The sequence below is a fragment of the Phyllostomus hastatus genome, unplaced genomic scaffold (genome assembly GCF_019186645.2).
Source record: "Phyllostomus hastatus isolate PE091 unplaced genomic scaffold, TTU_PhHast_1.1 phas_scaffold_1066, whole genome shotgun sequence".
NCBI lineage: Eukaryota > Metazoa > Chordata > Mammalia > Chiroptera > Phyllostomidae > Phyllostomus > Phyllostomus hastatus.
Window position 1 is genome coordinate 7,491,209 of NW_025334004.1, and position 14,163 is coordinate 7,505,371.

Below are 14,163 nucleotides of genomic sequence, written 5' to 3' on the forward strand. Positions count from 1 at the left end.
ACATCACCCAGTTCTGATCTAGGTGCCCAGCCTGGCATCAAGGGGGCTTTCTGCAGTGAGGACGGAGGAAGGAGGGCACACCGTGGGAAAGTGGAGCCTTGCAGAGGAGGCTTCAACTCCACCCTTGCCACCGCAGGTCTCTTCTCTCAAGAGGTGCTCCTGAGGTCTGTACCATCTCCTTTCTGAATGAGCCTCCTGATTCACAAATGCCCTGTTCACCCTCATGGCAGATGAGAAGCCCATCTCCAGTGTGCTTGCCAAACAGACCACGGTGGTCATACTGCTCTCCCTTTGTCCTGGTTTGTCATTTCCACACGCCTCTGTCCCCACACGTATCCCCCTAGCTTCCCTTCACATTCCAGGGGAACATAGCTTTTCCTGCTTGTTAAAGTGACTCCCCCAAATATATATCTCCCTCCCTCACATCCTGTGGCTCCTTCTCCATGGTGGCCTTCCCTCTGCCTTCACATATGCACAAATCTTTTACTCCTTATAAAAACAAAAATCAACTCCAGCTCTGTCTCCTCTTCCTTACATCTACTGATAAACAGACGAAAAGTTTGAACTACCAGTAATCTGTGCAATATAATGTAAGAGAGACCAGAAAAATACTTGCATTATTACTCCCTACCTTTGGATTCTAAAACTCCTTTACAATGCAAAATCATGTAAGAGATTTAATTTCCGCATGGAGTCATCTGTCAGTCACTCACATTATAGTATGAATTAGCTTAGTGAGCTTGCCATGTAGCACAGCTGTTAAAGCTTGGGCTCTGGAGTCATACTGCCTGGGTTCAAGTCCTAGCATTGAGCCATGTGAGTCTGAGTAAGTTTCTTACTTTCTGTTTGTTTCCTCATTTGCAAAAAGGAGAAAATTACTGTACTCACCACAGAGAATTGTAATGATAAATTTAATCTATATGCAAAGCCTTCAACACAGTGCCTGGCACAGAGCAGCACCCAATACATTAATCTTATGTATGTATGTATGTATGTATGTATGTAAGTTTTGTTGAGAAATCAGTTTTGATTGAGCACAGAAAACTAGAATGCTCTCAGAGAGAGCAATGGGTAGGGGTGGGGTCTGAGCAGTCGGTGGTGCCAAGGGGGCAGGGGGCACAGAGTGAGGAAGGAGAGAACATGAGGAACTAAAAGGCATCCCTGATGTACTGCTTTAGAGTCTGGCCCAGTGTGAACCCTCCTCACCACCCTTCCATTTGTGCTCAGCCCGTCCAGCCTGGCTTTTGTTCTGCAAAGGTCAACCATGACCTCTTCTTGCTAATTCAGGCACCTTTTCTGAATTCTCACGCTTGATCTCCCTGGGGCCCATGCATACTTCTCTGAATCATGCCACTCTCCTCCTGGGGCTCTGACTAAACCTTTTCAGGCACTTCCAGGGGCCCCTCTTTTTGTCTCCTACTCACCAAGTGTGATCGCCCACTCTGTTCCTCAGCCCTCTGCTCCTTTGACCTGACACTCTGGATCCACACTTCATTGTCCTTCAAGGAGTCCCAGACCCATGGAATGGTAGACTTTAGGGGACCTTAGAGATCCTTCATCCAGCCTGCCCTCACCCCATTTTACAGATAGAAAAACTGAGGTTCAGAAAGCTGAAGCAAATTGTTGGGTTACTAGGAGCTGACCTGAATCCAGGGCCAAGTCTTTGTCCTACCTCACTGGTGCAAGAGTGGATCTAAAACCAGGCTGCAGGTGAAGGAGATGCTGTCCTCCTGATCCTGGGCAATCCCGTAAAAGCCAAAGGTAGGGAATAGCTATCTTTACCCTTTAAGAAATAACCTGTATCTCTTCTTCCCTATTCTTGAGGAAGCTTCAAAAGAAGGGCTTTCCTGCTACCCATAATGGGGCACAAGGGTCTTAGAATGTCCTTCCTCCTATTCTCCACCAGGTGAGCTCCTCAACTGCCTCAGGTTCCAGCTGAAATGTACCATCTTGGGACAGGCCCACCCCGCCTCTCCTGGAGGGAGTGAGTCACCTTTCTCGTGTCTTCCACACATTGTTCCACCCAGTTCTCACCACAGAGACTTGTATCTATTGTTAACCCATAGGCCTCCCCACTACCATCCACTCTCCGAGGCAGGAGGCTTGTCCTTTTCTTAGTTGTATCTGCCCCAGTACCTGACACAAATCCTAGTACATAGCAGGGGTTCAATGAACAGGGAATGAGTAATAAATGAGGTCATTCTGACCCCTACTCCTGCCTTCTCAAATTCTTCAGTCATTTGGCAAAACTCCTGCCCACATCTCAGGAAAGAGCACCCAGACACTAGGGGGGCTGCCCCTACCAACCTTGGCACCAGCCTCAGGGGAGCGGAGGCTGAGGCTTGCTTTTTGCACACCTGGTCCAGGCTGGGCAATGCATGGCTTTAAGGTCCTCCACCAACTAAGACTAACTTCCTGGGCCGCTGTGGATTGTTCCACTTGGTGTTGGCGGTTGTTCAGGGCAGCAAGCAGGAGAAGGAGGAGGGTAAAGTACACCCCTTTGTGGCACCAGACTCTGAACAAGCCCACATTAAACTCTTGATGGATGCTCCGGAAACAGGCTGCAGGTAATGAAGAGCCAATTTCTTCTGGAAACAGCTCCTGTTAGCCAGACTTAGGCTGAAGGAATGGATCAGAGGAAACCAGCCTAAGTCATGGCGACCGTACACATCTCTGCCTAACAGTGGAAGGATATTTGAGCAGGAAATCACCCTTTTATGTAGCAGGAAGCTGCACAGGGTTAAACAATGCTACCCTAAGTGTTCCACAAAGAATAAGGGGGGCCCTTGCATTGCCAAGCACGCCCTTCTGCACAAGCTGTTTTGTTATTTGGATGTTAGTGGTTGTGCTGGTATGCCCTGTTAATGAGACCCAGGCATGAATCTGAACTGCAGCCACGTGGATCTCCAAACAATGACTCTTTCATGACCACAGAGGGCGACTAAGAATGGAGTCCCTGACTGAATAGGAAGTTGTTGGTTATACAAGTGTATTTGCTTTGTAAGGCTACTGTGACAAAATACCACAAACAGAGTGGCTTAAATAATAGAAACCAATTCTCTGATGGTCCCAAACCCCAGAAGTCCAAAATCAAGGTGTTGGCAAGGCCATGCTCTCTTGGGAGCCTCCAGGGAAAGATCTTTTGTTGACTCTTCCTAGCTGGAGGCTCCTGGAAATCCTTGGTTGTTCCCTTGGTTTATGGTTGCATCACTCTGGTCTCTGTCTCTATTGTCACACGGCCTGCTCCCCTGTGTGTCCGTGTGTCCATGCGTCCTCACTTCTTCTAGTAAGGATACCAGTCATTGGATTTCGGGCCTTCCCTAACCCAGTATGACCTCATTTTAACTGATTACATCTATAAAGACCCTATTTCCAAACAAGGTCACATTCTGAGGTTCCATATAGACAGGAATTCGATGGTGGGGTGGGAGGGACACTATTCCATCTACTACAGAGAACATCTTCTGTGTCTTTCTGGTCTGTGCCATCTATTACTCCATTCCACAAGTCTGCAGCCACACAGGCAGCCCCAGTCCATGGACCACTTCACTTCTGTGCCCACCACCTCTCCATGTCCTTGCTTTTCTCCTCACCTGTGTTAGAGTCTCTGACCAGCACTGTTCTTGCTCCTCTATGTGCCCTGCGGTCCCACCCTTCTCTCACTTCTTCTGTACCCACCTGCTTCACTCACCCCCTCCACTTACTCCACCCCTTCATCCAGGCAGCTGAACTTGCCTGAGAAAAACACACACCTTACTGACTAGTCGCACTTTAATTTCATGATCACAAACCTCAAGTGAATTGCAGGGCTGCCCAGCCACCCTACCACGTTTGTAAGGCGTCTCTTTCAAAGTGTTCCTGGATCCTGTGCTAAGACGGCCACTGATTAGCCAACAAGGTCAAATCACTCTCCTTTTCTCAACTCCCACCTATACTGCACCTTCAAAACTTCCCATACCCTCCCTATCCTTCTCACTGTCAACAAAGGACCTTAATTCTCATTTCCTTGAGAAAACAGGCAATCAGAAGAGAACTCCCACATCCTCCCAACTGCAAACTACCATCCTGCCTGCATCTGTTGTCTGCCTTCCCTCCTGCTACAGTCCCTGAACTGCCTGTGCTCCCCAACCCTTCCACACATGCATGAATTCCATCTCCTCTTGTTTCTCAAGGATTTTGTTTCTGCCTCTGTATCTGCTCATTAGGTTCCCCCTCTCTACTGGACCATTCCCATCAAGACATAAACATGGTGTTCAGTGAAGGAGACCACCAACAAAATGAAAAGACAAACTACTGAGTGGGAGAAGATACTTGCCAATGAAATATCCAATAAGGTGTTACTATCCAAAACACATCAATAACTCATACAACTTAACACCAAAAAAACAAACATATTAAAAAAGGGGGCAGAGGGCCAGAATAGACACTTCTCTAAAGAGGACATACAGATGGTCAATAGACATATGGAAAGATGCTCAACAGCACTAATCATCAGGGAAATGCAAATTAAAACTATAACGAGCAATCACCTCGCACTTCTCTGAGAGGCTATTATTAATAAATCAACAAACATGTATTGGGGAGGATGTGGAGAAAAAGGAACCCTCCTGTATTATTGATGGGAATGCAAAGTGGTGCAGCTACTATGGCATACAATACGGAGATTCCTCAAAAAATTCAAAGTAGAACTACAATATGAACCAACAATTCCACTTCTGAGTATTTATCTGAAGAAATCCAAAACACTAATTTGACAAAACATATGCACCCCTATGTTTATTGCAGTGTTATTTATAATAGCCAAACTATGGAAGCAACCTAAGTGTCCATCTATAGATGAATGAATAAAGAAGTTGTGGTACATATATATAATGGAATATTATTACTCTAGAATACAATAGAATGAAAACCTTGCCATTTGCAACAATATGGATGGACCTAGATGGTTTCATGCTAACTGAAATAAGTCAGACAGAGAAAGACAAATGCCATATGATTTCACTTACATTGAATAGGTAGAATCTAAAAAGCAAAACAAATGAACAGGAAAAACGGAAAAAACACATAAATACAGAGAACATTTTGACAGTTGCCAGATGGAAGGTGAGTTGGGGAGATGGGTGAAAAAGGTGAAGGGATTAAGATGGATATAAATGGCCAATTATAAAAATAGCGGTAAGGATGTGAAGTCCAGCACAGAGAATATAGTCAGTAATACTGCAACAACTGTGTGCAGTGTCGGTGAGTGCTGGACTTAGTGGGATGATCACTTTTGAAGTCATATTAATGTCTAATCACTATGTTGTATGCCTGAAACGAATATAACATTGTACATAAACTGCAAATGAAAGAAATTGTTTTAAAGGTACAAACATGTGGAAATGTGGCCCACGGTTTTTTTTAAAAAACTCCCCCACACTCCACAGTGCCCCCCAGAGCTACTGCTCCATGCGTCTGCTCCTCTCCGCTGTCCCTCTGCAGCTGCGACGAGTCTCCCGCAGTCCTTCTGTATGAGTGCCACCTGCCTTCCCAGCAATTACCGTGTCACGCCGTCAAATCCTACCAAGCTTTTGCCCACAGCTGACACTGACCTGTCTTCCTTCCGAATGTCATTAGCTCCCTATGTGGCCCACACTCACTCACAGCGATGTTTTAATTCACACTTAGGAACAGCTCTCCATCACAACTCCAGCAACTTAACCTAACAAGTCTTCATAATTCCTGAGATGTACGGTTGGCCCCTCTCCACAAGCTCAATGGCAATATTTCTGCAAACTGCCCCGGTGTGCAATCACTTGTGACGATGACACTTCTGTTTCCTACACGGCTACTGTTTACCCGCCAAGTGCTAAAGAGTTGGTGGCCTGCCCTGGCTGTGTGTAACTAAGTTGGCTGGGCCATTATCCCCAAAAAATGAAAGGTCACAGGGTTAATTCTTGGTCAGGGCACATGCCTAGCTTACGGGTTTGGTCCCTGGTTGGGGCATGTACAGCAGGAAACTGGTGGATATATCTCTCTCATGTCAATGTTTCTCTCTCTCTCTCTCCCTCTCCCTCCCCCTCTCTAAAATCAATAAGCATGTCCTTGGGTGAGGATAAAAAGTAAAAATAAAAAGAGTTGGTGGCCTTATCCTACAGTCAAGTTGCCGTTGGCATGCTCAGCAGTGCCTTTCCCCAGTGGGTGTCTACCACTCTTTCCTCCAGTCTCTCACACTCTCCTCACCCAGCATTTCTTCTCCCTATCAAGCAGGTGCCACCAGATCTGCAAGCCTTTCCTCCTCTCTCTCTCTCTCTCTCTCTCCCGCATCTAACCAGAGGAATGTCCTGTCAGAACTTCCCAATGACAACCCCCCCTGGGAATGGGTGAGGAAGAGGGACGCTTGCCCAGTCACCACAGGCCTGGAGTACAGGCACTCCCCTCCAAGCCCCACCCTACCTTGGCCAGCGGGCACCTTTATCCAAACACTCTTCCCACTCATTTTTTAGAGTCCTAGAATGCCAACCTCTGCCCATAATACTCAGTTTGCTTCTCATGACGAAGTCTTGTTAAGTGGTGATACTGGCTAAGGCAGAATTTAATTACCTTGGGCCAAAGGTCATGGGAAAATCAGAACAAAGGGCTAGTATAATATATTCAGTGTAAATTAAAAACCACAAAGCAGAATAGGAGAGTGTAAGTTTCTAAGCATGAAAACATTTTGGAGATAATGGCTGATTTAGCTGGAATGTTCAATAACTTTCCTAGGTTTCTAACATGCTAGAAGTATACAGATAAATGTCTGTGTTCAATCATGAGCTGATGTGTAAGAGAAGAGGAAGAACAACAACAAAAATAACACAAGCAATTCACTAACCTTCACCTCGATTCTTGGGTAAATGATACCTATGTGTGCCCTAAGAATCTTCTGAAATGGTTCCAAATCAGAGGCCAGAACAGAAATACCCTTTTGAGCCTCTAACCAAACAGCGCTGCTGCAAACACATGCTCTAAGCCAGTCTAGGGGATATGGCCCAGAGAGCTCTGTCTGAGTCTGGGAAAGAATGCCAACAAGGTAAAACACTCAACCCCATTGCTTCTCAAACTGAGCTCTAAAATCTACCTTCATCAGGATCTCCGGAACCATACAGATTGGGGAGCGGGGTGGAGGGAGGCGGGTGTTTCCCTTAGATCAGCCAAATTAGACTTTCTGGAGGCAGGTGCCTGAAGTCTGCACATTTAAAGATCTCCCTTGATAATTTTACTGTGTCTAAAATTTGAGAACCACTTGTCTATTATGATCACTTTGATTTTCTTAAATATCTGGGGGGAAATCGGCCTAATACAATCAGCTTGCTGCACACAGTCCATTGGAGGCTCGATCCTGGAGACTGTGGCCGTGACAGTTTTCTAGCACACTGATCATTTTCCAGGTCAGCTCTGACCAAGTCAGCCTCTGTCCAGAAAACAAACAGGGGTGTCTATGAAAGACACGTCTCAGCCTAGCCCTCACAGCCCTCAGGAACATGCTTCCCTTTTATTATACCTCTGAATGAACCAGTCACTTTTGTCTATTCATTAGTGTTCCCCAAAATGACTTTCTTGAAAAAAAAATTAAAGCATATCCATTGAACTCCCACCATCCACTCATTCGTGCATTCACTCAACCAACCAGGAATTTATTGAACACTCAGGACTTTCCAAGTACTGCTCTAGGCACTGAGAATCCACAGCTGAGCCCTGGCTGGTGTAGTTCAGTGGACTAACACTGGCCTGTGAATGGAAAGGTTGCCAGTTCAATTCCTGGTCAGGGCACATGCCTGGGTTCTGGACCATGACCCTAGTTGGGGATGTGTGTGGGAGAGGTAATGGGTCAATGTTTCTTTTTCCTTCCCTCACCCCTTCTCTCTAAAAATAAATAAATAAACTCTTACAGAAAAAACAAAACCCACAGTTGAAATAGAGAGCTGAAAAAGTACTTTCTCTAAAAACTTATTTCCCATATAATAATTTGCTTATTTAGCTCTGACCTCTAGTTATTCATTTTGATACTTTCCCTTCCTCATGAAATGCAAGCTCCATGGTGGCTAGCAATGCCTTTCTCACCTCTGAACGCCCCCAAACAGGTGTCAGTGGATGCTTTCTGAACTGGATGGAATTTAATCTCAGGCAAAGTGACTTCGGTGTTTGTGGAATGAAATCAATTTGAAGCACCAAGTCTGGCTATGCATGAAATTTTGCATTTCTACTATTGGACAAAGCACAGTTTTAACAGATGGTTCTTTAAAAATAGATATGAAATTTTAAAAATAGTTTAGGCCGAGCATGGGAATGTGGGCTCCAGTCAAGCTAACTGACATCTGGTGAATCAAGCTGACAAAGTAACAGGTTTTCAGGAGGTCAGGCCTGTAGTCCGAGTCAGCCCACCCAGCTGTCACAGGAAGAGTCTCAGATGTAGGACAAAACAAGGGGTACCTTTAACGCCACACACTTTTAGTCAACCCACCAATGCCCTAGCCATTTGTAACCTTTGATATTTTGATATAGGAGCCCCAGGAAAACATTCCTTATAAATGAACCCCTTAGATAGGACACCAGAGACATAATCTATGAAATAATCAGCACTGGTTGGTGACTTAGTAGACTGAGTGCTGGCCTGAGGACCAGAGGGTTATCAGTTCAGTTCCCAGTCAGGGCACATGCCTGGGTTGCAGACCATGTCCCCATTTGGGGGTGTGGGAGAGGCAACCAATCAATGTATCTCTTACACACTGATGTTTCTCTCCGTCTCTTTCTCCCTCCCTTCCTGTCTTTCTAAAATAAATTTTTAAAATCTTTGAAAAAATAATTGATAAACTAGACTTCATCAAAATTAAAAATCCCTGCTCTGCAGAAGACAAGTCAAAAGAATTTGAAAATAAGTGATAAACTGAGAGAAAATATTTACCAAAAAACACATCTGATAAAGAACTGCTATCTAAAATATTCCAAGAACTCTTAAAACTTAACAATAAGAAAACAATGAACAGATTAAGATGGACCAGAGACATTAACAGACACCTCACAAAAAATATATACAAATGGCACATAAGCATATGAAAAGATTTTCCACACCATAAGTCACCAGGGAAATGAAAATTAAAACGAATTACCACTATATTCATATTTGAAAAGCTCAATTCTGGAACACTGACAAAACCAAATGCTGGTGAGGATGCAGAGCAATAGAAAGCCATGCATTGCTGGTAGCAATCCAAATGGTACAGATGCTTTGGAAGATAGTTTGGAAGTTTCTTACAAAACTAACCTATTCTAGCAATCACCATACAATCCAGCAATCACACTCCTTGGTATTTTACCCAAGGGAATTAAAAATGTATATCCACAAAACAAACAAAACAAAACAAAAATGCACATGGATATTTATATCAGCTTTATTCATAAATGCCACATTTGGAAGCAACCAAGATGTCCTTCAGTAGGGGAATGGATAAATAAACTGTGGTACATCCAAACAATAGAATACTATTTAGCACTTAAAGAACAAGCTATCAAGCCATGAAAAGACATGGAGGAATCTTAAATGTATATTACTAAGTAAAAAAAAACAATCTTAAAAGGCTATATGCTGCATGTTTCCAACTCTAGGACACTCTAGAAAATGGAAAAATTCAGAGACAATTAAATAATCAGTGACTACCAAAGGCTGGGGTGGGAAAAGATGAATATGCAAAGTACCTAGGATCTTTAGAGCACTCAAAATATTCCATATTATATTATAATGATAGATACATGTCATCATATATTAGATATTTGTCCAAACCCATAGAACTACAGAGATTATGATGTGTCAAAGTAGCTTCAACCTTCATAAAAAATGTACCATTCTGGTGAGTGATATTGATAATTGGAGGGGGGGCTCTGTACGTGTGAGGGTGGGGGTACATGGGAAATCTCTGTACCTTCCTCTCAATTTTGTGGTAAACCTAAAACTGGTCTAAAAAAAGTCTTAAAAAAACTCACATGAACCCCTGAGGTATTCAATATCTGTGGCCCATGGTCATATTAGTTTGTCCAACTTGTAGGGGTGAATTTTCCTGAAAATTTTCACGTCTACAACATGTTCTATCATTAATACTTCAAATTTCTTCTTTGCAGGACCCACTCTGTGGATGATAAGCTTTAAAAATCAATACTGCTGGTTGTGAACAATCATTATCTGAGAAAAATGGGACTGTGAGTGATTTGAATTTTCTGTGTCTTATAAGTCTGTGATATTTACATTTTTACAAGCAGATATTGCTTTTTACTCAAGATCAACAAGCTCAAATTTTTTTAAATTTGAAAAGATCTATAAAATCAGAGGAAGCATAACTCATTACTTTTGTATAGAATGGTAAAGTTTTTTTTGTTTGCTATTTTTAAGAGTTGATTGTAAGGCAGGGAAAAATATTCTGGGCCAGATGTCCCATTTCTTCATTAAGGAATGCGACAGCAGAAGGTGTGGATGTCTGGCTATTATTTCTGTCTCAGGTTTGTTGGTTTTACCTTCTCCTAAGACTGTAAGTTGTGTTGTGGTGTGTGTATGTGTGTGTCTTCCCTAGCATGGGATTGTACCAAGTACCCAAAGATATCTCTGATTACTTTAATTGAATTGTCACATTAAGACAAAAAGTGTTTTCCCCTGAAATGTCCATATAATCTAGGATATTGAAAGATTTTTTTTTAATGCTGAAGAAAAGTTTCTTTTAGCTGGATTATGAAGCCAACATTCAGAATGCTACCCTTGCCCCAGCCTTGGTGAATATTCACCTTGCAGAACAAAGAAAACACTTCCAGATCAAAGAACCCTGTTTGCTTTTTAAATAAAGAAATTTCACTTTGTCATCTCACACAGCTCTTTGGGAGGCCAGCATTTGGTAAAATTCTTTGAAATGCAAACAAAAGGAACCCAAGCTCTGGTTCATTTCCTATCTTCACCCTGCAGTATCAGGAATTCTAAAGCGCTGAGGAAGACCTTGGCCAATGGCCATTGTGGAGCCTGCTGGGAGTCAGCTTCCTGAGAGGATGGGTGACTCTCTGTCCCTACACTGCTGGGAAATTGGTGGCAATCCAGGAAGTGAGAAGGAGCCTCAGGCAACGGAAGCCTATATGGCAAGGATTTTCTCCCCTAGGGGGTTAGAAGTTCAAGAGTTGGTGCTTTTCTCATTTCTAAGGAGGCAGCCTTTGCTCCAGGGAAATTGCGTGCTTTCTGAGCTTGGGTTTGCACAGGCCCTTCTCAAGAGAAGGAACCTCCCCTACACTCCCAGAAACATCATAAATTGGTTCTTCTCAAAGTCTTTCGGGTCCATTAGGCACAACCTTTTTTCTCCTTCGAGATAATTTTAAAAGAAAGCATTTAGTCATTTCAACATGACACTGAGCCAAACGAGATCATTCTTTTCTAATAACTCTGCTTTTTACTTATTTATTTTTAAGATTTTATTTACTTTTAGTGAGAAGGGAAGGGAAGGAGAAAGAGAGGGAGCCAAATATCAATGTGTAGTTGCCTCTCACATACCCCATAAGGCGGACCTGGCCCACAACCTAGGCATGTGCCCTGAATTGAACCAGCAACCCTTTGGTTCGCAGGCCCATGCCCAATCCACTGAGCTACAGCAGCCAGGGCTAATAGCTCTGCTTTTTAGAGGAAGCAATTTGAATGTTCATACAGAGTGTGCAGGCCAACTGACCTCAAACTGCAAGCCACTTGGCCTTTTTTGTGTGTGGTAATAGTAATAATAATAATAATAGCCACCACATTAAGGTAGTGCTTACTGTATGCCAGACAGTGGGCTAAGTATTTTCTATTCATTATTTCATTTAATCCTTGCAACAGCTTTACAATGTAAATGCTAATATTATGTCCCCATATCACAGGAAAGAAAGCTGAGATTCAGAGAGGTTAAGTGACTTACGCAAAGTCACATGGCTAATTAACCACAGACACAGAATCCAACCTGGGCCAGTCTGACCCCAAAGCTCCTGGTCTTATCCCCAATGGTGCACATTCAGGATGAAAATGTCTTGTATCCAAAGCTGTGAAGCACTTATCACCCCCAGCACTACAGCATCTGGCAATGGGTTAAGAAACCCAACAACTGTACTCCATGAATACTAAGAAATGACATAGTACCAATCTACTATAAAGCACAAGTTTATTCTTCATTTGAATGAACCACAGTGTTATTTGTTCACTAAAGGCCTGGCTGAACAGGTGACACAAAAAGGCCCATTTAACATTTTGGCTTCTGAAATGGGATGCACATAACAAAACTGCCTTTCATCTACCAGTATACTAGGTTGAACGGTGTCTTCCCTAAAGGCATGCCCCTCTGTAACCTCAGAATGTGACCTTATTTGTTAATAGGGTCTTCGTAGATGTGATCAAGTTAAGGTGAGGTCATATTGGATGAGGGTGGGCCTGTTCCAATGACTGGTGTCCTTTAAGAGGCGAGAAATGTGGACACAGACTCCCAGGCAGGGGAAGACCATAAGAAGGCAGACACACAGGAGAGCACACAGTGTGATGACAGACACAGAGACTGCAGGGATGGCCCTACTGCCACGGGACCCCAAGGACGGCCAGCCCCCACCAGAAGCTTAGAGAGAGGCATGGGACAGATTCTCCCTCTAAGTTCCCAGAAGGACCCAACCCTGCTGACACCTTGATTTCAGACTCACAGTCTACAGAAGTGTGAGAGAATACATCTCTATTGTTTAAGTCACTCAGGTTGTGGTACTTTATCACAGCTGCCTGAGGAAACGAAGACACAAGGTCCAGCTTAGGAAAAATGTAATTGTGAAGAGAGGCATCCTGATCCTCCCAATTCAGAGGTGACTCCAGATATCCCATGAGTTGGGGCTGCCTTTTGTGGGCCAGAAAGTACCTTCAACCCTTCCAGGCCGATGCCATGATCAGTGAAGGCAGTGAGAAGGAAATGGGCAGAACCACTCAGCTCAGCTCCTGAAAGTGTGCTGTTCAAGACCAGCACATTTCCTCTGGATTTCATTTGTCATCACTGCTGTGGCAGCCAAAGGGAGCCCCTGCAGAGCTCTTGTAGGACTGAGTGTCTGAGGACCCAGCAATAGCCCATGGTGCCGCTGGGCATGGGGCAACTGCAAAATGTGTTGCTGATGTGCTGGGGCTATGCCAGCCCCAGCTGTTCCCAAAGAAGAAGGAGCCAGCTGACCCAGGCTGGACACTCACAACTACTTGGTCAATAAGTGAGTTAAAAGCTGAATACTGGGCCATCAGTGGGGTGTGAGTGGGTCAGCGTCTGGGGTCAGGCTGGCGTGAGACAAGAAGCCAGGCGGGAGCAGAGCAGCGACGCCACAGGGCAGGAAGGGAGGTGCTGCTGCGGATGCTGAGCAGACTGCCCAGGCAAGTTCAGAACCAACAGAAATGAAGAGAAAATAGAATCTGAGAGGCCAGTCCTGGCAAGGAAAAGTACCAGGGTGCCCTCCCAGGAAAAAGAATTTCAAGGCTGCAAGTGAATGTGTGGGACAGGGGGCCCCTTCCTTCCTGGGCCACATGCCAAGGCTGGGGAAACGGGGAGGAGTTTGGTGACGCAGCTCAGGACAGAGGAAGGGACCCAGGCACTTAGCATCATCACATCGCTGTGGAAAGACTAAGAGGAGTTCGAACTCAGCCGTGTGAAAGGCCTGAATGTCCTGTAGATTTCCTTCCACCTGTGAGACCCAAAGCCCTCCCTTGAGCCCCCAGCGCTAACCCCAACCCCATCCAGAGCAGCACCTGATGGCCCCAAATGACTGACAACTCATGTCAGAGAACAAGGAGAGGAAGGTGGGTTATGCAAAATTTCAGTTGTTTAACTGGCTACATGGGGGGCCAGGAGGAGTCAAGGCTAAGGGCACTGACCAGGAGACTCGCAGCTGAGAGCACAGCCTGGAGACTGCACACTTGGAGGTGAACAGAGTAGAGGCCACTACTGGAGCCTCATAGCCAGGGGACATTGTGTGAGGTGGAAGCTACAAACCCTTGTAGCAAAGCCTTGCTTAGAACCGTCTGCTGGCATCTGTAAGTACTGAATCGGCTCACTCTGAGGCTGGTCAGTACGGGGCTGTCTCACCCTTCTCTTCACCCTTGAAGATCATTTTGCTAACGGTTCTAATGCCCCTATTCAG

General features: G+C 44.6%; 1 protein-coding gene across 4 annotated transcripts in view; it reads right to left on the reverse strand.

Annotated features, from left to right (window-relative positions):
• MYOF (myoferlin) overlaps positions 1-14,163 on the reverse strand; it is a 148,379-nt gene that overhangs the window by 91,753 nt on the left and 42,463 nt on the right. The window lies entirely within an intron of this gene.